The sequence below is a fragment of the Siniperca chuatsi genome, linkage group LG2 (genome assembly GCF_020085105.1).
Source record: "Siniperca chuatsi isolate FFG_IHB_CAS linkage group LG2, ASM2008510v1, whole genome shotgun sequence".
Lineage (NCBI taxonomy): Eukaryota > Metazoa > Chordata > Actinopteri > Centrarchiformes > Sinipercidae > Siniperca > Siniperca chuatsi.
In genome coordinates, this window is record NC_058043.1 from 8,713,050 (window position 1) to 8,729,873 (window position 16,824).

Here is a 16,824-nt window from a genome sequence, read left to right on the forward strand (position 1 = left end):
AACACAAGTGAAGAATACAGCTGTGTGGTACAAAATAGAAACGGCTGGCTCAAAATGAACTGTGAGACAGACAAATTCTACTTCTACTGTCTTGATACCAAACTGCTTTTGGTGAAGGAAAACAAGACGTGGGAGGAGGCGATGGAGCAGTGTCGCCACCAGCATACTGACCTGGTTGGCCTGCCCTCTGAATCTACTATGATGAAAACCCTGCAGATTAGCATGGAAGCCCAGACAGACCACGTGTGGACCGGCCTCCGCTACCTGGCTGACAAATGGCTGTGGGTGAACGGGGACAACGTGGAGTACCAGACCTGGAGCCAAGGGGAGACGCAACAGTGCCCCACCTGGAGTCGCCACTGCGGGGCCCTCTCACTGGAGGGACAGCACTGGGACAGCTGGGACTGTGCAGACAAACTCAACATTGTCTGTTATTAAAATACTCAAGTACGTCTTGACTTGCATGCTACATGTCTGTGTAGGTGTATATCAAACATATATATGATATATCAAACAAAGTATGTAAGTTTTCTTTCCAAGATAATAGAGAATGTGCTTGTGCTATGAGGTAGGGCTAGTATTTGCCACTTGTTTAGAAAAGTAATGAAAGTAGTATATAATGTAAATGTGAGGAAAAGATAGGATACTAATAATATAGTAGGATAATTGTTTCCCTAAGCCATTAGAAAATGATTTGTACAATAATCCATGCCTGATCTGTTATGGATATATATCCATGTCTTTACAAACACATTAAGAGCTGAAATTGTGATGTGATTTTGATTCAACTGTAACCCCATGATATGCATGTTAGTGGTAATTATTTAATAAAAATAATTAAATAGCTTTATTCTGAATCATGTTCTGCTTATCACTCTTGTTATGTACATATCTTTCCAAAGACATATTCAGTTGCATTTATTTATTAATCCCTAGTGCAAATGAGATTAAATACTCATGGAAGCAAAATAAAATTGTTGATGTTAAATCAGTATCTTAACAACAAAACAATAACACCTGTTATTATTGCTGTTACTGTCAGTAACGGTCCAGTGCTAAAGCCAGCAAGTGTTTTGGGACAAAAAGGCAATGACCTATGGGCTCCTGATGGCCGAGAAGATTCAGTCACACAACACTTGGTTACAAGGTCACCTGTCATTCTGGGTGTGGATACTCTGGAGACAGAGTATGCATGTGTGAAAAGCCTAACTCTGTATGTGTGCAGTTGATGTAGCCAAAGCATATTAACCACTGCTGTCATTCTAGCTGATGTGACCTTTTCCCAACCCTTGCTGTTACACTCTTGACAGCCTATACATTCCTGCTGTAATGGTTCTCTTACCAAGCCCACTGGGCTAGTAGCTACCACTGTCTGTACAGCTGCTGTAAAGCTGAGTGGGTGCAAAGGTCAGCGTGGTGTTTGTTGATAGCAGCTTGGCAATCACTCTGAACAAGGATGTATCGCTCAGTCGCTAAAGATTCTTACAACAACAAATATCCCAGCGTGTGTGTTTATACCAACATCAAATCTCTCATTTGTCACACAGTCAGGGCTACAGTTTATAGTCTTCATGTTTTACTAGACTTCTTTTGCAATGGTTTTTCTATTCATTTGGCCTACATATTCTCCTACACATACACACATTTTGGGAACAACTTGGGGTTTAGTGCTTTGCTTAAGAAAACTTTGACATGTCGACAGGAGCAGCTAACAATCATACCACCATCCCTAAGATTAATGAACCACTCTACCACCGGATCTACTACCCTAAACTTGTCAAGGCATGGACATGATCAGATGCATCTTTCATACAATCCCAAGATTTCAAACATAAGCCAAGCAGCCTAATCTATAAACACTGGTGGAAGAAGTATTCAAATACTTTACTTAAAAGGAGCTGTATGCGACATTCACTGCCACTAAATGTTGCACTAGAGCACCAGCATCTCAGACCAAAACAAATGGGCGCTATGGCCCACCAGACTCCATTGAGAAAAACAGTATTTTTACCTTGCAGATCAGACTCCAGTCTGGTTATTGAGTGAACCACAGCACAGAGACAGCACTACTGAAAGTTGTAAATGACCTGAGAATTATTGTGGATGCAAACAATGTGGCTGTCCTTCTTCTCTTAGACCTCAACACAATCGACCACAAAATTTTAATTGAGAATGGGTGGGTCTCTCTGACAGTGTTTTAACTTGGTTTCAGTCATATTTAACTGATACAGTTTTTTGCTCATGTATCTGAGACTCATTGTATTGATTAACAGACTCATTGTCAGACTCATTGTATTGATTAACAGGGTCATTAAAACATCTTTTTTCCATCCCAGAAATATTGCCAAAGTCAGACCTTTTTTAACTCAGAAAGATGCTGAAATACTCACTCTTGCTTTTATTACTAGCTGTTTAGACTACTGTAATTCACTTTTTACTGGATTACCCAAAAAGTCTAAAAGAAAACTACAGCTAGTTCAGAATGCTACGGCCAGAGTCTTGACTAAAACAAAGAAAATGGATCACATCACCCCACTGCACTGGCTACCTGTATCTTTTAGAATTTAATTTTAAGTTCTTTTACTTGTTTATAAAGCTTTAAATAAGCTGGATCCTCCCTACATCAGACTTTCTCTCATTTTATGTTCCAGCCAGATCACTGAGGTCCTCCACCACTTATCTTTTAAATGTTCCTTATGTGTCCCATAAAAGTATCAGTGAAAGTGCCTTCTGTTCTTATACACTTAAACTGTGGAACTCACTGCCTCTGAATATTAGAATGGCAACCTCTCTCGGCATTTTAAAAATAAATTAAAGACTTTGACTAAATTTGGTTTATATAAAATATATTATTTTTATCCTTGATGTTTATTTTATTTTTATTATATTGAGTTCTGTGTATTGACTTTTAACACTTGCAATTGCTTAATAATTGTAAATTTTAGTCTTACAAAATGTTTTTTCTTTTTTTTTTCTTTTGCGTAATCTTACTATGTAAAGCACTTTGGGCTACATGTTTGTATGAAAGGTGCTATATAAATAAAGTTGAGTTGAGTTATATCGCTCCCCACAAAACCAACAGTTTCACAGGGAGGGACTCTCATGCACTAACATGCATGTGTGGCTGGACCGGCTACCAAAACAAAGAACAGAAAATCTCAGGTGACAACACACATAGAGGGAGTGTGATGTCTGTCTCTGCTCAGGATGTCATTACTCCACTATATCTTTGTATAGCAAATAACTGTTTGCTGCTATATTAATGTTCAAAATGTCGTATACAGAGCCTTTAAGTTAAAGTGGCAATACCACTGTGTAGAAATAGTCCTGCAGTCAAAATTTTACCTATCTAAAAGTACAGAAGTATTGGCAGCAAAATGTACTCAGGTCTTAAAAGTAAAAGTATAGGATGCAGAATGATCCCTTTCAGACTGATAAATTGTCATATAGGTTACACTATATTATTGGATTATTACAGACTCATGAGCATTTTAGTGTTGTAGCTGGTCAGAATAGAGATAGCCACTAGAGGATAGTTTAACCTTTAACAACACACATTTCATAAGCTGATACAGTATTTTGTATGTAAAACCTTAATCTGCAAACTAGTAACTACAGCTGTCAAATAATATAGTGGGGTAAAAAGTACATTATATACTGAGAACAAAATCTTCAACTTTTTTTCTTATGGAGAAGTATAAAGTAGCTTAGAATGGAAATATTCACAAATAGTACAAGTAGGCTATCTCAAGTACATTTATTGAGTTATGTGATTTTCCACTGCTGCACATATGGCACTGATGCAAGAGAGAAAATTAATAGTCACCAACAGTTTAGCTGCATGGACAAACAACCTGTGGAGAATCTGTTTTAGGTAGAGCAAACTTATTCCATGTGCCAATTGGGTTTCCAGCAAAGCACAACCAATAGTAAATTATCTCCTTCCTCATCATCAGCTATTAGGTTGTTGTATGGACTAACATTTCCCTGATTAATCCCAGGGAGGCTATGTTGAATACTATCTTAAAATTGAACTCATGCGGTGTTGTTTTCGACACGGAAATTCCAGTTTACATGGTTATTTCAAAATTCAAACAGAAAATATTTCCAAATTTCCAAAACAAAACTACTTTCAGAGGTGTGTTTTAAAACTTGTCAGGCCCACACTTCACGAGGCACCACACCCGTGTAAACATACGTGTACTTACTGAGAGAGTGAGAGTTTATCAAGAGACGAGTAGAAATGCCATAAAATAGCGAGGTATTTGTCTTTGATATGAACTGAGGTCTCACTCGCGAGCCAGGTGATACCCCGCCAAAACGTGAGTGACGTGTCAATTACCGTAAGGGACAGTAAAGTGGAGCAGTGAGTCACGTCAGGTACCGTAAATTACACTAAAGAAACTGCCTGTTATCAGACAGAATTGTTAACTCGGTGGAGTGGGCGGATTCAAAGGTCTGGACTCAGGCAACTCAAGTAAAGCAGTGAGGCACGATTTACAGAAGGTAAAGTAAAACTACTCGATTTATGGCTTTTCTTGGCTTTTCTTGCATATACCAGAATGAAAAATGGATGTGAAGTCAAAAGGAAATAGGGAAGCAAAAATAGCACCATGTAGCCCCAATGCCTTCTGTGTTCCTTGTCCTTGATGTAGGCCTATGTTTCTTCTCAGAAGTTGCATCATCGAGTGGTTTCTTGAGTCAGAAATTTAGTTAACAAAACGTCGTGTCTCCTCGGGCCTCCTGTGGCCCCTCAAAGCAGCTGGTCCTTGTCCTGGTCTTGGCCATAGGACAAAATACAGTAGCCTATTCTAAGTCACTGTAAATTCAACATTGAGTAGGCTATAAGCTACATAAAATTTATACTGAAGGTCTGTAATGTCAATTCAGACACATTATAGCCTACCCTACTCAGTTAGGTATATATGATGCCAAAGGACATTCAAAAAGCTACACTACACAGTCACTCTGCCAAGCCATTTTGATGTGTTACACTGCCATCTGTTGTAACAAAAACGGCATTGCAATTTAGGCGATATTTTTTTGTCTTGTCACCTCACCAATTCCTGCTGGATCTATGGATTACAAAACATTAGTGTAAAGACAAATCATTATTCAGACTTAATGAAGATACTACACTAACAAACAGGTCCATATAAGTTCATATCCTAGGATATGACGTGGATATTATGACACCCGGCTATAGCAGGAGGTCAGGAGTAAGTACTGACAACATAAGACTTCTGTGTAGCATACAGGACAGTGATTTCCAGCCTTTTTGGTCTGTGGCCCATTTAAAATGAAGCAGTTACTTGTGGTCCCTCATGAGTTGTTAGCAGTTCAACCAAAAGTTGATTTGGATTTGTCTGATTGAAGGATTTGTAAAGGCCTGTAGAGGTGAAAGTACCCAGTATTTCACAAGAACAAAAACAAACATTATAGAAAAGTAAACAAAATGAATACGTTTTCTGTATCGGATCGTCTCTTGTTATTAATCCCCCAGGTTGGGGCCCACTGGCCTATAGGAACAAGTGAGTCTGCGGTTCCTTCTCTCTATATCCCTATAATATGCCATTTAATATCCCTATATGGCTATCAACAGGCTGTGGTATTCACTGTCCGTGTCCTTGTAAATAGAAATGTTTATTTCATTTTTTCAAAAACAATAATAGGCTCTCGGCACGACATCTGGCAGCTGCGTCAAAATGAGGTAGTTTACGGTAAAACGGCGCACATTACCATGTGATTTCACCGATGTTTGTAAACATGCGTCAGCCACATGTGATTCTGGCGATGAGGAAAGACTCTCCAGCCGCCCGGCCAACCAGCAGCCGGGGGAGTGTCAGGGGCGGGGTTCCCGTATTGCCCTATGGAAAATCGTTAGGGGGATACACTGTGATAAACGTGCGCTCCGAGATTGATAATAGCGACAATAAGGCTGAAACAGGAACCTGGTGGACTGACCATTCACCGAGGACCGGGATTGAGTGGCGCCGGCCGGGAAATGGATGAGACTCCTTCGGCATGGGACGGGAGGGAAACAGGCTTGGGATAAACACGTAAGTTATTTATAGTTATAGTTATTATAGGGCGAGAGCGACATAATACTGCGTATGTTGCGTAGTGAATACCACTATGTAATTCATAACCACTCGAGTGCTGGGTGGAAAGGTAAGAAGAATACAAGCCCAGAGGCACTGTTGTAAAAGTGTAAAGAATAATGAAAGAAAGAAAATTAAAGTTCTGTATTTGCAGGCAAACAGGGCGCGCGGGCTTGTTGATGAAAAAGGTTCTAAACACTTTTTTAATCCTGGGTGTTTCATCATCGACATGACAACAGGTAAATTAAACTGCGTCAGCGAGAAGGACCGACAAGCCACATGAAATCCAGTGGGAATTTCCGCTGCGATGGTGGAACGTGCTGCGACGGCATGACAGCGTAGTTGTGCTCGGTCTGAAACTTAAGTTGAGCCTGAATTTAATGTTAAAATGAAGATGTAAACAAAGCATGGAATCGGCGGAGATGGCGTGTGAAGGAAGAGCTCGGAATAGGATGCTGCGCAAGAGATGGATAGTGCGTAATCCTGTTGTGGGAGAGGACGATATTACGCAGTTCATATTGGCACGATCATTTAACGCCTCGTGGTCTTTTTTTCTAGTGTTATTAGAAATAACCGATACTTTTTATATAAAGCAGGATAAAGATACTTTACAAACATGGTCACAAATTGACGCACGGAGGGTTGTTCTATTGTTTATGTAATTTCAGAGCAAATAAAAACTTGAGCTTCAAGTGAGCAACACAATGGTGACGCAGCTTGTTTTATCTCTCAGTAGTCAAACTACATTTGCTGCGTCACATAGAACCTAGGAGGTCCTTAATAGTAATCTGGCTTTTTAGTGCGCACTTGATATGATGAAAACAAGCTCTATTTCCCAAACATAGGGGGTGCTACTGAGTTACAATCCTTGGGCTGAATCATCTGCTGTAAAGGGATGTTGACATACAGGTATTCCTCATCGACCCCTAAACACTCACTGTTTTTACTTTTTATCTTCGGGGCCTATTTTACCCCATTTTGTACTGATACCATGGACCAATATAATGTGATTATGTAACTAAAGTAAATTACACAAATCCTTGAGCTTTCTATAACTGAGTTGTACTTTTGGAGTCCTTAAAGCTGTTGTTGATGTGAGAGAGCCATTTAAGATTTGTATCCCTTTATTAGACCTTGTAATGCACACCTGCCAGAGCACAACAGGACACTGACGCGCCTGATGTGGTGACACTGTTGCTGTTGACACCACGGTCGCTGGCCTCTCGTACCTTCCTAATGACCCTGGTGAAGGAGGGTGTGTTGCCTCCCGCAGCGTACCTGCACGAGGAACGGGAGATGAAGCGCTTCCTCGCCTCTCAGAGCTGAGGTGAAAATGAGACACACGGGAGGAGCAAACTCCTTCCTGACGAGCGGATTTGTTCGGTCAGTGGGTGAATCAGCAGTAGACCTCACGAGTTGTTAAACCACTGGCAAGGAAATGGAAAGAGAGAGAGAGAGAAGGAGAGGGGAGCTTTAGAACTTTAATTATGTGTACTGAATAGAAACTTGACTCCCGAGGGAATGTCACTATGGTAGTTTTGAAACAAACAGGTAAAGGTCATGGGAAGAAGTACAAGCTGATCACTGTGTCAGGGGTTTCCTCACAGCAGAATATCCCTTGTGCTTATTTGCATTATTCTGAAAATATGAAAACCAGAAATCTTCTCATCAGAATATTTTTACTGACTGTGAGTATCATGTCCTGTGCAGTCATAATGTTTACCATGTCTTCTGAGGCTGACCAGCAGAACAAGTGACCCACTTTCGCAGACAAGGAAACGTGACCTCAATAGTTATTTTGCCATTCTTACAGGGAGGGGCGCTGCCTCTCAAGTCAAACAAACAGAGCCCAGTACAAGTGGGCTAAATGCGATGCATTCAACCTAGTTTCTTTTAGAGTTCTTGGAGCAATTTCCCTATAATGGTGTTATTGAGTACTACAAAAAACAGTCCCTGCTTTTTCAGCTGGACCAAATGCAGTTCAGCAAATGCCGTCGGGCCAAAACTAGATGCAGCAAGCAAGCACTTATAAAAGACTCCTGGTGAGAGGCAGTGTGATGGATGTGTTTACAGCAGGGGGCCAGCATCACCTGTAGCCCACAGAAAACTTCAGAGAAAATGGTGAGCGACCCACTGCCTTTTAAAACAGATCCCTCCTACACACAGATTATAGAATAGGAGGTGGCACAGAGCCAAGAGATGACAGTGCTAAAATTAAACTCGGAGCGCTGCTGGCCTCGCTAGATGATGATGTATTAATAGACAAGTGTGAGGCAGCATTTATTCGCAGATATCATTAGCAGCTAGACACCTAACGTGCTGCAAAAAGGGCAAAAAAACCTACTGTAAGCTACTGTGCTGAAACCCAGAAGGTCCCTCTCCTTACTGCTGTTATTAATTGCCTTGATTTTCCTCTGTGCAGAGGTACGTATTAACATATTTCTTTACGATAAACAGTACATAGGAGGATGAAATAGTGAGGTTATTGTTGCTTCAGTGTTTTTTTCCAAAGTGTCTGCTAATCAATAGGGAACACCAGTCGTGTTTTCTGTCTTCCTGGAAACCTGATCTGCTTCACAAAAACACCCTACAGGCGCATTTTAAGTCTTAATGTACGCATTTAACTCATAAAGCCACTCCTGTTATTAGCAAGACATCTGATATTTCCCAAAAGGCAGACTGAGAGCCAGTAGAGGGTGACAAAGTGTAAATCAACTCTTCCGTCTCTGGCCTTCCCATCTATTTCTATCCATCGTGCAGCAGATAGAACAAACAAAGTGTCAGGCTCATCTGAACCTGTTAAGGCTCTCACATCTCCAAACATTTCGCAATTTGTTGCTCAGAAGAGAAGATGATACAACATAGAAGGAGATATCTAAGCTATTACACGATCCAAACACAATGGACTTACAGGCTAAATCAGCATTAGTTCAACTGTTGTGAGTTTTCCAGGTGATCACAATTCACATATGTACATATATCCCAGCACATTGTAGAGGACCCGAGATTGAGGATGACACATACCACCCCACGGGGGCTTAGAGGGGGATTTTTTTTGTAATAATATATATACATATGTAAAAATATAGTATTAACAATATTCTGAAATTTTGAGTCAAGATATTCTGTAGTTTTCCCTGATGCGCAAATGTTGAGAGGTGGTTTAAAAACACATTACCTCAATGAGTTTGCCCCTCTCACTCCTGATAAATTAGGACCTCTAATCTGTAAGAGGATTAACCACCTACCCTATTTCCACGTGCATGCATGCACACAACCCCACCCCCGACTGTTACACACACACACACACACACACACACACACACACTGTCACACACATAGAGGCATTCAGTGCTCATTTTACGTCACCTACTCTGATATGACCCAACTGAGTGGCTCTCCCTGTGACACAATTTGGCCTATAGCAGTCTGTGCTGCCTGATGCACAATGGGATATGTTTATCTCATTTTTATAAACCAAATGGATGTGTTATTTTATTACTCTTAAATCATTTGATCAATTTCTTTGTGATTGAAGAACTAATTATTATATTGTAGCATCTGTTCCTGCGATTTGATACAGTTTGATATAGTGGCTCTAAATTCAACCAATAGTTGCTTGATTCATTTTTGTTTTGGTTTTAAAATGGGCTGATGCGCCTTTAACAGGCAGTAGATGGTCAGGTGACTTGGCAGAAAAAATGCTTCGATGCAGAAAGCAGCCTCTGCGCACACAATAGTCGGCGAACAGAGCTTGTAGTAAAACGAACAAGAGAGCAAGAGAGAGGTGGATACAGAGTTCACAAATAGCAGTGTTACATAGGAGGAGTCAGATTAGCAAAAACAAGGAGAAGACGGATGAAAGCAGTGTTGCGGCCTTCATTCTACACTGATTGCCTGAGTTATTCTCGAAGCTGACACGGTATTCATTCAGTAAATACTAGGAGTGCTTGTCGAAATTGAGGATATTTTAATCTTTTGTTAGGGTCAAAGTACATGTCTGTAAAACAATGATGGCCATCATGCCCACATTTGATTAGCAGTGGCGAACATATAACCAATCAGTACAACTGCTGTTGTTTTAGAAGCCAAGACACTAAACTAGCAGTGGAGAGGATTAGGGAGTGACAGACAGGGAAATTGTCCCCGAAAGACACATGAAGGTTTTGGATTAGTTGCTACGTCACCTTTTCCCATCAACAGGACAGCAGCGTCTGAGACACTGACAAGGCAGATAATGCCAGACTTTTAATGCCAGACCTACAAATAGAATCCAGTGAGTTTTCCACATTAATTGTCTTGGTATTGTGCAGTAATTTCAAAAGAAAATAGGAACGGTAATAGTGACAGAGAAAGTCTCAAATGAGCTCTCTGTAGACATACTGTACTGCATGCCTCATAGGGATGGACAACAGGGGTTCATACTAATGAATCCTTACCTATTTCAGGATCTGGCTTTTCCATCTTGCACCACTGTAAACCTCACTTGGACCAGGAGCGGGTCTGGATGCCTGAGGCAGACCCAGGAGAGGGCAGAGAGAGTATCCTATTGTGCATTACAAAGAAGTCTACTGGGAGCTGCGGAGATCTATTTTTCCCCAGTATGATTCATAGACAGTTTTTGTCGGGGTTCATCTCTGGTGCCAGTCTGCTGATGTGCCCTTTCTTACACTGAGATCTTGGTCATCTGATGCACTTCTAATGCAAGGAATTGAGCTGCTGTGTCATTCTTCGTGGAGCTGGCTGTGACTCAGTGGTTCTTCTTATTGGTCTTGGTGCCAGCAAAGAGTCTGTATCTTTCTGAGTTTCTGGTTCCTTTTCTGTCTGTCTCTCTCTTTGCGAAGAGCTGTAACTCCAAATTTTAAAGGATAATAGTATCAGCTCAAATACAGGCCTTTGGAAATATCTCAAACTTATCAATCTATTGACTAAAATGTGCTATGCTTATAACCCATATTAGTTTTTGTAGTCAGTAAAATGTAGTTTGTGCAAATACTTCACTTCACAGTGTGTGTGATAAAACAGGTGGGTGTTCTGTTTCCCATTAAATAACCAAAAGTTTAGATGATGGTTATCAAACATTCTTTTATGCAATTTCAACACCACGCCTAAACTTGAAGGCAGCATTTCAAACAAACTCCAGAAGTTTACGCAGGCAAGAAAAGATTTGTGTGTGTGTGTGTTAAGAAATCAGAGTTCTCCCTATCAAATAGCCATGAGAAGAACAGATCTGTGCTTGTAAGTGTTGGAATTTGTTTTCCTTCAGAATCGCAGCCAGAACAAAAACAAATAGGTTATTTAACTAACTGCCTGCGTGGCACTGTTTTCTGTCTTTGTCCATCTGTCCAGGGTAACATGCTATTACCATACCTTGTTATACCATGTACCATGTTTATTTATCTTTATTGAAATAGAGTTTGTGCAGATGACAGATCTATAAGTACAGTATCCTCTAAAACCATCACATGTCCATCACAACAAAGCAAAGCAGTGAGTATATTAAGCAGTTTGGCATGACACTGGATAAGAACCTCTGTCTAATGGAAATTTAAATTATTAAAAATGTGATTATATTCCTTGACACAAATCAAATGTATCCACTGATAGGATGAGATACTTTTATTGATAGTATTAGAATCATTTATTTGGTAAAATGCATGCAACATGTTGATTCATTTCATTGTAATAATCTGATACTGAAACAATGAGTTCCAGGTCTGGTTCACTAACATCATGCAAAGAAATGTTAAAAGGTGATGATGGTAATGTTTATTTTTTTCTAATTGCAGAAGGGGACATGGTTTCCAAATGTGTTTTTTCTTGAATGCATCCTCCCCAGGGAACTGGTTTCAGATGGTGTCTTAGAGTATAAAATCCTGTCTAGCACCATTTGAAATCGGTGTTCTTGAGCGGGAACAGACTTCAGGAATGACGACAGTGACAGCCTCATTCACTAAGTTGCCAGAAAGTTTGGGATTGCAGTTTGATGGTATTGTTTGCATCCACATTTTTACAAACTATTCCATACTTATGATACATTGAGTCAAATTAATCAGTTTAGGATTATTACAAAACAAGATATGCACTGATAATGGAATTATGTGTCCATTGGTTCTGTGGATTGGTTTTCTATTCAGCTTATGCTCCAGTGATCAGAAGAAAAGGAGGTGTTAAGGATAAGTCCAGTCTTCAGACAACTTGACCCATCTCTCACCAAGGCTGACCGTTTTCCTCTGGTGTTCAGAGTTTCCATCATGTCTAGCACCATTTGAAATCGGTTACAATGTGGAGGGACTATCAACAAAGCTTTGGCTTCAGCAGTTGCATGATGAATTTCCTCAAAGTGCCAGAAGATGGCAGTATTGATCCATGCTACCATCCAAGGCTACCAAGGTTTTTAGAATCATTGAGGCAGTGAATGTTTTACTAGATGACCCTGATCAGGAACAAGACCATCAAAACAATAATAATTCAGTTTTTTCTTCAACCATGTTGCCTTCACTCAGCCCTGCTGTGTGCAAGTTCATGCTACAGTTATCATGTCGTGTACTTTTCTTCCAGGAACAGATGATAAACAATGAGATTATCTGGTTAAATGCTTCAGTAGTTAAGAGTGCAGAGTTTTCCTTGTATTTAAATATTAAAATAGTGTAAAATTTTAGTTAAATTAACATATGTTGTCCATAGTGCCAAACTGTATTTCCATTAATAAAGCAAAACTGGTTTCCCTCAAAGTTGTAGTGTTTCATTTATCTCATTGTTTAAATGAAGCAGGTTTGGCTTGACCCTGATTATGTCATTTGAATTTTTATAAAAATGTAACAAATAGGTTTTTTGTGTTTGATATAATTAATGTTCAAGTTCAATATGTTTTTGCATTCTTTGTCACCTCTGTTCGGTTTTAAGGAAGAGAGACAGAAGTTTGACATCAACTACTGTAGATTGCCATTGAACCATTTCCAATTATAACCTGTCACTTCTCAGATCACAGAGGCAATTCTTTTGAGTTTTTGCGCTTTAAGTTCAATTTAATTATAGCTTGTAATCCTATAAAATATGCATGCCTGATGTTCTCATGCTCCATTACATGGAGACTAGATGGGGAATAAGGGCCAATAAAAGCATTAAAAACTCAAGCCCGTAACTGTCAACCCTGTTACCCTCCACATGTCACATGGCTGACTTACACATGAATGCAGCTGTATTTTTGAATAAATGAGTGAACATTCTTAATTCAAATTTATGAATGATTAACCCACACTGTCAAGGTTAACAGATAAAGCAATTATGAATCTACACCCAGTTGCCAGTTTATTCGATGCACAGTAGTCTAAGTTAATGTTCAGTATTTGCTGACACTGTTTGAGAGGTGTTTAGAAGTGTATGGTGATTGTGGAGGTTGCACTTAGTGGTGCTCTTGAATTGTATTGTGTTATGCTAACAGGCTTTTCTATTATTTTGTCCACCCCATTTAGATCAATGAGGGTAGTCTAAATAACAGAAACACTCCTCCCAGTGACATTATATATTTGAACATAAACACATGTGTAAACCGTACCAGCCAAGTCCCATTTCAGTTGCTATTTTGAGCATTTTGCTGCTCTACTGTTTGAGGAATCACTTTAGGCATCATTTGACACTGTTGAACCACCAGAAACTGAAATGTCTCCTTAAGTCCTCTCTGACATTTTCTCTTACAAGAGAGTAACAGTTAACTGCTGAGTAGTGTCGTCCACCATAGCTTTCTAATGACTCCCCACTACCTGCTGACCTTCTCAAACACAGTGATAAGTGTTGTGGAGCCAAGTCAAAGCTAAATTGAAAAGGCTTAAAATACTGAATGGCTAGTCTTGAAAGGAGTAGAAATCTCCACCCCCAACATGACCTTATTTTTATCTCTGGTGTCTGCAAGAAGCCAGCTTGGCAGTTGGGTAAGGCTATATTCATAGCAGTGTGTTGCTATATCAACAGCAAACAAGAACATAGCCATTTGTCAGCCTATTACATTTTTTTTTTTTACTTTGGAGCAAATGTGAGTCATAAGGAGTGTCTCAGTTAAACATGACATCATCAGCAGCATCATTAATCTTTGATTCCACCCAGCCCTACTTGCATGTCTGCTTCACTGTGATGTGGTAAGTATGACTGGTATCTTTGGTTAAATAAACTTAAATTCAGAATTCCCCCTTTTACGTCAGCAGATGTGGGATGAGGGCTGACAATTAAAATGACAGACTGGTCATAGTATGCTAGAAATGAAAATTGGAAGCCACTGTGATAGGAGAATATTTTTTCAAGTAGAAGAGTGTTTTACTTTAAAGCAATATTATGTGACTTTTGAAAGGAAAAATTGCATGTTCATTGTCTTACCAATGAAAAGTTGAACTCATAAGCATTAAAACACACCCTTGCTCTACTCATTACTCTGAGAGGTTGTGCTGAGTCAGTTTACTGACTTCTTAACACTTCTCTACTTGTGCTACTGTTAAGGTTGGGCTGTACTCGAAAATCACTAGGTGGTGGCATATTGTCCAAGCACGTCGGAAGGCAAAAGTGTTTATAGTTGATCCGAAAGGCCACAAAGGCAAGGTGAAAAGCTAGCTGTCACAGAGAGGGGAGAGACGAGATAATAGTTTAAATATGGGCATAACAACGCACACTTTCAAACAGTCTTTCCTAGAAGGCATTCATAGTGTTGCTAGCTCCTTTATGATACATTTGTCATTATTCTGTAAGTGAATTGGTACTTAAGTGGCCTCTGTTCAGCAGTTACATAGGCTAGCTTTAAACTGACACTTGCCTACTACAGCTCAACACTGAAAGTTTGTTAATGCTCATTTTAAGCGATATGTCTACATAATGAATGTCAGTATAAGGTGTGACATAAAGGGTCACATAATGTACAGTGTTATACTACAGCTGATGTTCATAGGCTGCTCAAGTAAAACTAATGGTCCAAATTGTTGAAGGTGCTTACACTAAGAGCAGCTCTATTAAAAGCATGTAAACATTTACTTTGAGATCACTGCCACACTGATGGTAGGGTATTTACACTTAACATCTGTTTCTGGTCTAATGAGAGGCCTCAGTGGGAACCATTTATGTCTTGTTTGTCTTAAGCGTAAAGATCTCCATCCGCCCTACGCATGAGAACAACTTTAAAGAGGAAATAAAGGAAAAAGTATTTTACCAACAAGTGTTTTTATAGTTTTTCATTCTTATGTTTTTCTTTTTTCCCACAGCAAAGTCTGTTGTCCCATAACCACACTCACCACACTTAACACAAACATCTAAGTACACAAAATAAAGACTGATCACAGGATCATGATCTTGAAAACTTAACATAATGGGAGCCAGAGAAAAGTTGATTTAAAACATCCTGAAAGAGAGTGATTGAGTTTTGACATTGGAATGACTTTAAATTTATCCAACTCAGTGACACTTCAAGTAAACCCTCCATAAGTATCTATAAATGTGTATATACTGTCAATAAATGTTTTGAAACAGTCTTTGATCTGATTATTAAAACATTTATAAACAACTGTATTAGCAGTTAGTAAATGTTTGACACACATACAGCCCGTAGTCATATTATTTATCCTACTGAAGTGACATAGTTTACAGGGAGAGTGATATGGGTACAGACTCCAGTGTGCATATGCACTGGCAATCAACAGACAAGATAGAAATATATCTAATAGGAGGAGCATCAAGCATCAGATAAGATGCTGCACTGTCTTATGGAAGGTTAAAAGTTGTTTGCATGGTTTCATTTTGTTGTGTTGTGGCTTAAAATGTTTTGATTAGTTAGGCGTGAGTGCTGCATTACTCTTCATTTTTGTCATGATATTCCAGCTCCCTTCCAGCCTCATCCCGTCTTCTTGCATCAATAACCTTACCACCACCTTATGAAGCATTTGTTCATTATAAACATTTTGTACATTTAATTTAAATGTGTAGTTATGTGTACAAAGACAATTTGATACTTTTGAAAATACCTGAAACTCAGTGTCATAACAACTGACAAAACAATTAGTAAAAACCTGATGTTCGGGAGATACATGTTTTTCAAGGGTTTCTGACAGTGATGATACAGTATGAGCCAGGATGGGTGCAATACTATACTTGCACAGAGGAAAAACAGGGTTTGAAAGAGAAGGAGGAATCGGTGCTTCTGATTTTAGTGAGCGGAAAAGCAGAGACAAGGAGGACACCCAGCATATTTCCTGCTGTCACTGGTTTTTTTGTCTGCTTCCTGGGGTGAGGCCACATCGAATAAAGAACTGCTGAAGCTACCAAAGAGCAGCAGTAAAGCTGGTTATTCATGATACTATGAGATAAAAATAATACACTAATTGGATTGTACATACATTGTTATTTACTTGTACAACATTGCTATGGTTGCAAAGCTGGAACACTGTGCCAGACACTGGTGTGTATCGAAGGGGAAGTCACTGTGTTGACTGTAGGGTGACTAAGCACTTTTAACATTGTCCTGTATTGTGAGTTTCAAATGCTTGATCCCTCAGCAGTCACGGCATGTATCCTTGTATATTGTTCACCTGGTTTTGTTGTGATGTTTTGTTTTAAAGGATAAAGCTGGTAATATTCTACATCTTTAGCGATGATAATGGCGGGGCTCTAGGGATGGCAATGTCAGTCTGTTGCTTTGGTCTAGACTGGAATATACAGGAATATCCTTAAGACCTATCTGACAGATTAT

The 16,824-nt window shown here is 39.5% G+C and overlaps 2 long non-coding RNA genes across 3 annotated transcripts; both read left to right on the top strand.

The window, feature by feature from the left end:
• The first annotated feature begins 5,938 nt into the window (after nucleotides 1-5,938).
• On the top strand, nucleotides 5,939-11,509 carry LOC122885676. 2 transcript variants are annotated; one of them, XR_006380168.1, is made up of 4 exons: nucleotides 5,978-6,059; nucleotides 6,947-7,010; nucleotides 7,233-7,428; nucleotides 10,550-11,509. It is a non-coding gene; the product is annotated as an uncharacterized LOC122885676 (long non-coding RNA). The 2 variants fall into 2 exon arrangements; XR_006380167.1 differs by lacking the exon at nucleotides 6,947-7,010 and having other exon boundaries at nucleotides 5,939-6,059.
• A 15-nt stretch (nucleotides 11,510-11,524) lies between these two features.
• Nucleotides 11,525-12,835, top strand: LOC122885682. Its single transcript, XR_006380170.1, has 2 exons — nucleotides 11,525-11,591; nucleotides 11,891-12,835. It is a non-coding gene; the product is annotated as an uncharacterized LOC122885682 (long non-coding RNA).
• The last annotated feature ends 3,989 nt before the right edge of the window (nucleotides 12,836-16,824 follow it).